We start from the raw sequence: 10,853 nt of genomic DNA, 5'->3' as shown, positions 1-10,853 counted from the left end.
TATTAAAAAAATCTGTTTAGTTATTCATGACACATCCTTAATATTGGCGAATGTTGGAACTTTTGAATATATTTTTCTTCTGCTGTAGAGTTATATAACAGTTATTTTAAAAAGTTCGAAGTTCAAAAGCAACATGACGACTGTTTTGACGACGTGTTTTGTGAAAACTGTACGTACGAGACAAACTAATTCCAAACAAAATTCTATGAAATAAGAAGACAGAAAACGCATGGTATGCTTATGTACTGCACATATAAATTTCCTTAATTCTAACATTAGCTTGATCAGTTTTTACAATACACTGTAGTAGAAAAGTATTGGGTAACGTACACATGATCTAAAATTCACTCACAACAACAAAACGATTTTAAAGGAAAGCTGTTAAAAATGAATTAGATAATTTGAAATAATAAGGATTATTTCTACCCATAATTAAATATGAACAGTGTTCGAAAAAAAAAAAAGTTTTATATCCTTCAGGCCAACCATACTGGATTGCAACCAACAAATGCGCACCTTAAATGTTTGAGAATGTGGACAACCAAACTTCACTTTTCAAGATGGTCCCTGTTAAGTTCAGTACATGTTTTTTATCGTTCCATAGACCTTGTCGAATCAGTCCAGTGTTACGAATGAGATTGCGGACAGGAAAGATGTCTGGAGTGTTGTTCACGCTGACTATAAATGAGAGAACCAACAATGGAATAATTATCATACACATGTTTTCACCTACAATATATGCGCACAGCCTTTTTTACCGCCCATCCTTTGAACTTGATAAGCAGTCAGTCACTCGCTGTTGCCACTTTAAATTTGTTATGCACGCCAGCTATCGCTGAAACATATAATACAATTTCACAAGCAGCGGACCTATTAATAAGATCATCTGAAGGCTGCAAGTTATTTATTTCAAACATAATAATAATGAAAGAAAATCTCGATTATTTTAAAGAAAGCTAGTAGTAAATGTGTACGGATTAATCTAATATATGGTATAATGATTTAGCCTTAACGATTCAACCTATAATTTCACAGATAGGAGCTTAAACCTTCACACATATACCAATTCAATCAATTGAAAATTACAAATCGTGATCTATGTCTATCCAAATATGTATTTGTTGTTACATGAATTTCACATTAGATAGTTTTTAAAAGTTATATTTCTTAAACATAAAGTTAGTGAAGTATACCAGCACTCAGTTTTTCATAAAGGTATTTAAAATTTTGCATGCACATTAGCAAACCGTTAAGATACTTATAACACCAAATCTTATATCTTAACTAAAGTTAACGACGATTAGGTATAACTGTAAAATTAGTAAAGTCTAACATAGTAAAATGAAAGGTGACGCAGCATTAGCTGATAAATTAATTAGAAAGTTGCTCTACATAAACATATAATACAAGTGAATGTTTTAATTATTTCCCAAGTAATCAATAACATATTTATCTTATGTATTCCTCAAGTGAACAACAATCCGGTGTTTTACATATTCCATAATTAATTAATAATTTATTTGTTTTATGTAAGAGAATAACAATCCTATGTTTTACGTATTCCCTAAGTAACCAATGATCTGTTTGTTTTACGTATTCCCTAAGTAACCAATGATCTGTTTGTTTTACGTATTCCCCAAACGAACAACAATATTATGTTTTACGTATTCTCTCAGTGATCAACAACCCGTTATGTCCTACATATATTCCACAAGAGGGCAGTAATCTACACGTTTGCTTATTGAATTCCGCGAAAAGCTACTCAAGGGTTACCTACACTAGCCGTCCCTAATTTTTGAAATGATAAATAAGAGGGAAGGCAACTAGTCAACACCACCCACCGCCAACTTCAGGACTGCTTTTTTAATAACTAATAATGGAATTGATCGTCACATTATAATGTTCCCACGGTTGAAAGGGCGAGAATGTTCGGTGTCATGATTCGAACCCTCGACCTCCAGATTGCGAGTGGAGTACACTAAGCACATATCCCATATGTATTCTTCAAGAGAACACCAGTCAGTTGTTGTACGCATATGTCCTTCAAACAATTAATTTTCATTGCATACATATTGCAAGTACACATTTCTCCAATAATTTAGAATTGTCTAATCTAGTTTTCGTGACGTATAGAACATTCTGCACACTTAGTATAAGCAGCAGCAAATGTTTTCATCTACTTCTTTTGACTTTCTTCGGTTGAGGTCTGATAAACCGTATCTGAGCCGGTCAGTCTCTGATAGTGAAAGTGGTTACAATGAGAAGGATAAGCTATTAAATCGTTGCTGTTGATTTTAGTTCATAGTTTTCTTTGTCTTCTTTTGATTGCATTTTAACGTTTTTGGACAATCCCTCTTTCTGATCGTCTTAACCTCAACAGGAATTACATCATGACTGCACCCACAATGTTTCATTTCATGCAAACATCACACCTTCCAACCTTGCACTCGCCATTCAGATTAGGGTAAACATGACTTTCAGTCATTCTCTCGGCTAGTCGCGCACTGAAAACAGGTCTTCTAGAGGGGAATTACATTGCCAAAAGCAACGCGCTTTTATCAAAATCTTGACACAAACGGGGAAAGGGGAGGAGGAATATATTCTCAAAGAAAGATTTCTCTTCAAGATGTGAACCAATGAGCACAAAAGCTATATTGTTCATAAAGCTCTTATACTAGATTACCGTCGAAAGGCAGTTTTAGTTGTTTTTTATAGGACATTAACAGGGCATTTATTTCATCAAATGTACACCTAATTATATGACATCAAGATGTTTTGCCATTAGTTCTTTAGATAAGGTCAAACTTTATAGAATATTTACTTATCACATAAAATGTTGATAAATCAGTTGATCTCTCTGGATAATGCTTTTCTTTCAGCAAATGAACTTCGTAGATTCCTTTTCTTTGTGTGTGTGTTTTGTTTACTACATATAATTCCTCAAATATGATGTTGAATTGGTTAAAATACTCTGGTGTTTATGCTATAAATTAATAAATTGCTTTTAAATACGGATCACTTTTGATGAAGTATAGAAAGTCGATATAGTATGACAAGATTAATGCATCTCTTCCGATAGGATATATAAATATATAGTAATAGCTTGATGACAAGATACTAGGGTATGGTGATAATACACCAGGATACCTTCTAACTTTAGTCACCAAATAATATGGTATAATGACAACACAGGAAACCTACCCTTAGTGACTAGATTGTAGGGCACAGTGACAACATAGGAACCTTCTAACCTTAATCACTAGATGTTGGGGTAAAGGAATAACATTGAAAACCTCCTGACCTTAGCGACCAGATGATATAGTATAGTGATAGCAGAGGAAGTCTTCAAACGTGTGTGACCAGGCGGTAAGCCTTAAAGAATTAGCTCTAATTTACAAAGCACAACACTACACTTTATCTAGAATAAACAATGAAAGTAGATACCGTGCAATATATATATATACGTTTGATAAAATTAATGTCCTTGACCTTTCATTCTTTAAATAATTTTCTTTTAACTATTTCAGTTAAAAGCGTGTTTATACAAATTTAGGTTATTACCTCCGCTACCGAAGGTGGACGGCGGTTGTGTTTTCACCGCTGTGTGTGTGTGTTTGTCAGTAAGATTTCTCGAAAACGGCTGAATGGATTTGGACGAATGTTGGTGTACATTTGAACAATAAACAATCTTAGAAGTGGTTAGTTTTTGGAGGGTCAAGTCAAAGGCCGAGGTCGCGAATATCCAAAAACCACTTTCTCTTAATATGGGGTCAATTTTTCACACTATAACTCAGTCAAAAATGATCGGACTTTGATGAAGCTTGGTGGACACATGTAGAATATTATTCCTCATTGTCATGCCAAAAATGATCCGTGTACGTTGATAACAACGGACATATGGACACATTTTCGTACTTTTTGAGAGCCGAATATGATCAACGTGGCGGAGGTATGCTTTCTACTGACCGCCCCCATAGTTGACGTTGTTGTGATGCGTTATAACTGAAATTAAAGCGTTTTGAATTTTATTTTAATTCGTCTAAAATACATTTTTCATTCTGTCATTATTTCGAGAAGGCTAGTTTGACTTTTTGTTTCCGTGTTAGTTTTCTTAACGAGTAAACATATTTTCGCTGTTGTTGCTGTTCTGCTAAGATATTCAGTCCTGTTTGGCATGTATGGCGGATTTGTTCTGCATTCTTAGGTTTGATTTTTTAAATTTATAAGTCGTTTGTAGATTTCAGTAAAATATTGGGTTTCTATGTTTCAATTCAAATGTGTAAATTTATAAATACTTCATTTGTTGTTTTAGTTTAACTGATTTTTATTTTTATCAGTATTTTATATTAATATGTTCAGGTGAAATAGTGAACGCATAAGGAAAGGTTTTGCTATACAATTCAAGTTAACGTATTGAAAATTTATTTAAGCATGCGCACAAATCTATAATTATCTTTCAAATGTTTCAGAATTGCATTAGGATTAACATTAATCGTCAATTGAAAACTGCTGCCAAACAATCAGAATCAGAATTACTGTTTTAAGTAATGATATCTGAAACGAAGGGAATTACGAGAAGTTATGGATCAGTGTTTGTAATCTCTACTAATTCTTGGTGTGTTTATATGTTAATAAACTAATTCTTGGTGTGTTTATATGTTAATAAACTAATTCTTGGTGTGTTTATATGTTAATAAACTAATTCTTGGTGTGTTTGTATGTTAATAAACTAATTCTTGGTGTGTTTATATGTTAATAAACTAATTCTTGTTGTGTTTGTATGTTAATAAACTAATTCTTGGTGTGTTTATATGTTAATAAACTAATTCTTGGTGTGCTTGTATGTTAATAAACTAATTCTTGGTGTGTTTATATGTTAATAAAAACACCAAATATGTTTTTATACGTTGTTGTCTTTATTCTTTTTAAGACTTTTGATTTTGTATTCGATAATTTTTTTTCTTGCATATTACTATAACATAGGTTTTGTTTTGCTGTTTGTAGCTCATTTTTTCATTTTTTATGTAATTGCTAGCCGGAGTACCCGTTCGTTGGAAAAGTGAAATCAAAACTCGTTTGTAACAAAAGATATGAAATTGTGCTTCTATTTTTTTCTTCTTCGCATAATAAACATTAAAAGTGCAATAAAAATACATAAAGATACCAATACTGAAAAGAAAGACATACTGTTTTCAAAAATTCTATCAATATGAAATTATATGGATTAACTTAACTGCTTAGATAATGTTTATGCTTACATTATATATATATATATATATGTAGCTATTGTCTGATGGTACATCTCATTTTCAGGCAAAAAGTACATGCCAGCTTATAAAGGAGGAGGAACACCGTTTCGCCGCGTTCGTTCTGATTTAGTCCTTGCTACTATAATAGCAGGATGATAGGTGCCTTGTTTTTAAACTGAGTTTAACGAGAGTAACTTGATATAAAGGCCAGGGTTAGCATAATGATTAGCCAGCCAGGTTATGAATCCAAGGATTCGGAGTTCGTGTTGTCGCAACAATACTTTTATTCTGTTGATCTGGGGACGCCGTCCAGTGAAGTACATACGCTGTGGACGGCAACGAGAAATCACCTCATTTGTTATTTCCAATTATATATATCATAGCTTCATAAGTCGCTGTGCTCACCTGTACTAGATTTTTAAACAATTATATATATCATAGCTTCATAAGTCACTGTGCTCACCTGTACTAGATTTTTAAACAATTATATATATCATAGCTTCATAAGTCACTGTGCTCACCTGTACTAGATTTTTAAACAATTATATATATCATAGCTTCATAAGTCACTGTGCTCACCTGTACTAGATTTTTAAATATATATGTATCGAAAGGAAAATCATACTTCTGTTTTGGCAAATCAAGATGACACCGCAATAATGAATGCTGTCGCTCTTGCGATTTCTCGTTTCAAAAGATTACATCTTTAAAATGTGCTTTTGGAGTTATGAAAAACTTGAATTTTATTTTACTACAACTTGACATAGTGTCTTCTCTATCATTCTGAAAGAATCAAATGTTTGCATCTTCCGGATCATGAGACTAGTTAGAAATCAACAAGTTAGGTTAGAGAAATTTTGGTTTAAGGCCAATGAATATGTTTTATGCTTGTTTATTAAAAAAATGGATATAATTTTATATCTTAATACAACATTTTTCTTGAAAAAAAAACCGCACAGCCAAGTGCTGATTTTCTATACCATCAGGGTGGCTATAAGAAACCCATGAAATTTGCCACCATGTAATCAGTTTCCTGTCACACAACCTTCACACCAAAAAGGGGCAGACAGCAGATTTGAGGATTAAACACCGAATTTGTTAAGGTTTAAAATATCTGAATTATCAACCAAAGGGATCAGTGCTGTTGTCCTCCCTATTTGGATGAACACTACAAGTTAGTTTCCAACTTACCAATGAAATTTGCCACCATGTAATCAGTTTCCTGTCACACAACCTTCACACCAAAAGGAGCAGACAGCAGCTTTGAAGATTAAACACCAAATTTGTTAAGGTTTAAAATATCTGAATTATCAACCAAAGGGATCAGTGCTGTTGTCCTCCCTATTTGGATGAACACTACAAGTTAGTTTCCAACTAGAAGTTTCAACTTCAGCTATCGATTTTTTATATATTCAAATTCAGAAAAGCTGTATTGATTTTGAAGCATAAGCCAAACTCTAACAAGGGTTGTGATTAAACATTGTAGCTTACTTTTATAATATAAGTAGGTTACTAAGTACACCTTTTGAAGTTCTTAAAAGTTTTTGATATAATTTTATTCTTTAAGATTTGTCAATTATTGCGATCATTTTACTTTGTTTTTATCGATCTATTTATTATTTGTACAGTTTCCATAATTTCATTTTCTTTTAGTTACGTTGATGTAACCCTGTAACACGTTGAAGGGGCTTCCTTGTAGGACGAGAAAACAAAAGTTACTAATAGTTTCTTGTCTATTACTCATGCAGATGTGGTGTCTCGAGGATTTCCGGCAAAGCAGAAAATTCCTAGCCAAACAGACGGTTCACTGTTCTCTTATGTGAGTGTGTTTCCCGATAGGGTGTGAGACAGTTGGGCCACAAAGAATGAGATGGGACACGCAGATTTACACAAGTAAACAACCTTTAATTTAACCCTTGACAGTTTAGAGAAAAGTAAACAACAACGTACCAGTACACAATGGAGGGCAAGTGGTCACGTGTTTATGTATGTATTAAAAACAAAAAGATGTCTGACTAGTTAGAGGGACAAAGACTTTATTAAAGAATAGGCTCTTGCTATGACTTTGGCTAGCATATAAAAATAAAAATACATACGAAGAATGTCCATAAATTAAAATGTAACACAATAAATTAACTCTCAACTAAACCTTACTAAGTAACGATAATAACAATATACTACACTATAAACAAAAACCTGTACTCCACGTTCCTGTAGGACAAGTTATACATTCTTCAGTCACTGACGAACTTAAACACATAGCTAAATTATAGGCAAAAGCCAAAACACGCCCACACAAGCGAACTTGAAGAGTTACCAAAAGATAAACTATCAATTTAGGCTCAAGATGCAACATTTTGCTCAACGCACCCCTTACTTTTAGCTCTAAAGGCATTATCAGTTCTGCTATTAGCTTAAAAGTAGAGATGTAGGTAGTGATGCTGCTGAATAGTCGCCACCCTGTGGTCAGAAGTTATATTTAAAGGATTTCTATGCTTGAACATTAATATCTCCGACCTTACCATTTAACCCATGTGTTCAGGAGATGCCATTCAGATTAAAAATTACAATACCTGATCAGAGTGCATTTAGAAAATTTAATGCATGAACCCAGATACAGTGGAGAATCTCGAAGATCATTCCTAGGAGGTCGATTTTGAAGTTTTAAAGCTCTGAACAATTTTCGAGAACATGTGTTTCCATCAAGTGTTTATCTGGAGTAAAAATATCAGCCCAATTATTCTCACATTTTCTGGTAAGACTAAATGAGTTAAAGCAAAGCTAACTTTGTTCTGCATTGGAATAAAAAAAATAGTAAACACAAGTAATGCCCAATCTGTCCTTTTTGGCAAATACATCTTAAAATTCTGATAATTTAATATTTATAATATTTGAATTAGTTTTGCTGTATATCTTGAAGCTCAACTTGTTTTAATTAGACACATATGATCTGGGCTACAACTTTCTAGAAATTGGCATTTTAAATAATGATATTTATTGTGCCAGATCCAGGTGTAACAATAAATTTTCACTTCTAATTTGGCTACTCATTTGTCTATTTGTGTTCTTGAGAACTCGACTCTCTATTTTTACCATTCTTTCTACTTACTTCGCATATCATATAATAAACTTATATTTCTGAATTCCAAATTGCCTACCAATGTCAAAAACTATGTTGTTTTACATGTGAAATCATTATTTCATTTTTCCACTGTAGCATGGAACAAAAATATAATGTTTTCATTCCAATATGAAAGTACTAGTTAAAGTAGAGCTGGCTCCTAAAAAAATTGTAAAACATGAAATGTTGAATGAATTGTTATTATTTTCATTTTAGAGTTAATACCTAATACACCCCAGCTTGCTCTTGGTAACTTGATTAGCTTTAACAATTGAACGTTTGCAAGGTAGGTTCAATGAAGGAAAAATTTTGCCTAAACATTTTAATATCCTAGAAAAGTCAAAAATTAAAACTAGTAATATTTCTTACAAAATCAGCTTCTAGAAAAACATAAATAACGGGCATTGGTCAAAACCACTTACAGTCTTGTTGGTTAAAAATAAAGCAAAATCATAAAAATATTAAAGTGCGCAGTACATTTTGGTAGAGAATCAGACTAATACACAAAGACATGGATTCGAATTCTGCTCTTTCAGTCTTTATTTCTTTAGATTTACACGTGTGAGCTATATAGTAGGGACATCACAATAAAAATTTATAGTTATCAAGGGATTTTAGTCTTAAGTTTTTCTGGTGTGACAATTTGCACACATTGAAGAGTGTCACATAATTTTTGAGCTTTTCCTTATTTTATTTAACGAAAATAAAGTTCACTATTCGGACAACTGAAACACGTACTTGTATGATTGTCCCAAAATAAAAATATGGCAGATTAGTTTGCATAAGTACTTCTATGCCATTTTTTTTTTAAATGTGTATAAAGGTAGTAAAATTTTGTATTGAGGCTACTTTGAGATGAAAATTTTAAACAATTTGAAATTATAATTTATGTTAGAATACTCAATTTTGAAGCTGTGGTATAATCTGGCTTAGCAATTTTTATCATAGCAAGAGTGGGGTCTGTTAAACAGGAGTATAATGGACACTATTGGAAGAAAGTTACTCACTGTAAATAGTATTTGTTTAAAATACCAGGAAATGCAGTCAGTGGCATCTGCATACAGATCACCAACTCAAAGAAATTTACATGAGAACAAGAAATTTAAGACAGATATATATTATATATTACCAAATCATGAAGTTTTAAATCAATTTTATTCTATTTAAAATTTTAAAAATGTTCTTCGTCTTCATAATTACTTTACAATTCAAAGTATAAAACTTGAGCTTATTAATAGCTTTCAAGTTTAAACAACACAAAATACAACTTACACAGGAGGTGAAGCTTGTTCTATGGCAAACATCAAACTCTTCAGAGTGAACACGTGGAAAGCTGCTGGTGGACCAAATAACAGTGATTTTTCAACAGTTTTTATTCAGATTTGTTGTTATGTAATCTAATGTACTTTTGTGCAATGTTTGGGTTCGATAATGCAATAAAAGTGAAATGTGTTATGTTCTCCAAATGAATGCTTATCCCTCTCACAACAGACAGGTCAAAGTGCATGTGCCATGAAGTTTTATAGAGCTATTTTAAACATGCAATTGGACAACCTTTATTGACATTGTATGTCGATAGAATTGACATTAAAACTTAGTCTATAACTTCAATTTCATTATTATATATATGTATTTTAATTTCTTGATTGTAAAGATAATGTCAAAATATGTAAATATGTTTTTTGTATGCATCATATGACATGTCTTCTCAATTTATTTTCCATTACACCTACCATACAACATCTGTAGTGTTAATGAATTAAAAACTCAACTTTCAGACATTTACAAGCTAAAATATAAAATAAGAACCTCCCACATTTTTGATTTGCTGAGATATCAATATATTTTACAAACCTACCAGACTTGCCCACCCACTAGTCCATTTTTTAAAACCTCTTGTATATTCATGTCTACTTCTCTTAAGTACATGTTTATAACCAATAGAAAGAACATATTTCAAAGTACGTAAATCTGACAGTTTTTTTGTAAATAGCTTGAAGGGAAATATGAAATTTTACTGGAAATTGTGAAGTATGTTGACTAAGTCGTTTCTCTGAACAGAAATTATATTTCTTAACCTACATATAGTTTAGTTAGAATGCCATGTATATTGCAGTGGTTATATGTGTACCATTATAGTAATTTTATAATTTTTTGGTTTTCTAAAATGCATCTTTGAATTTTATAATAAGTAATTTATCTTCCCCCATTTGAGAGTAGAAACAAGGCTTATGGCGAGGCTTAACAACGTGTGAGTAAAAAATCAATTTCTTAACTTCATTAGTTTCTCTCTATATATTTTCTATATATTTAAGAAAAACAAATCTAAAATTTATGCATCTGTGAGTAACAGTAACAGTCGTCAGTTAATTTTCCGTAAATTCGTTCCGACGAAACTTTAGCGACACAAGTCCTTTCTTAAATAAAACTGGTTTATTCTTTTTGAATATAACTTAGCGATACACTTAATTTCAACAGTCGCG

At 32.1% G+C, this 10,853-nt stretch overlaps 1 protein-coding gene across 1 annotated transcript in view; it reads right to left on the bottom strand.

The window, feature by feature from the left end:
• Positions 1-627: 627 nt before the first annotated feature.
• LOC106464344 (GPI inositol-deacylase-like) overlaps positions 628-10,853 on the bottom strand; it is a 151,206-nt gene continuing 140,980 nt past the window's right edge. The window contains exon 24 of the mRNA XM_022392034.1: positions 628-678. The gene's annotated coding sequence lies outside the window, so the exon portion shown is untranslated. The remainder of the gene's footprint in view (positions 679-10,853) is intronic.

The sequence above is a fragment of the Limulus polyphemus genome, unplaced genomic scaffold, assembly GCF_000517525.1.
Source record: "Limulus polyphemus unplaced genomic scaffold, Limulus_polyphemus-2.1.2 Scaffold1623, whole genome shotgun sequence".
Classification (NCBI taxonomy): Eukaryota; Metazoa; Arthropoda; class Merostomata; order Xiphosura; family Limulidae; genus Limulus; species Limulus polyphemus.
The sequence above is the reverse complement of the archived record's forward strand: the minus strand, read 5'-3'. Positions and strand labels throughout refer to the sequence as shown.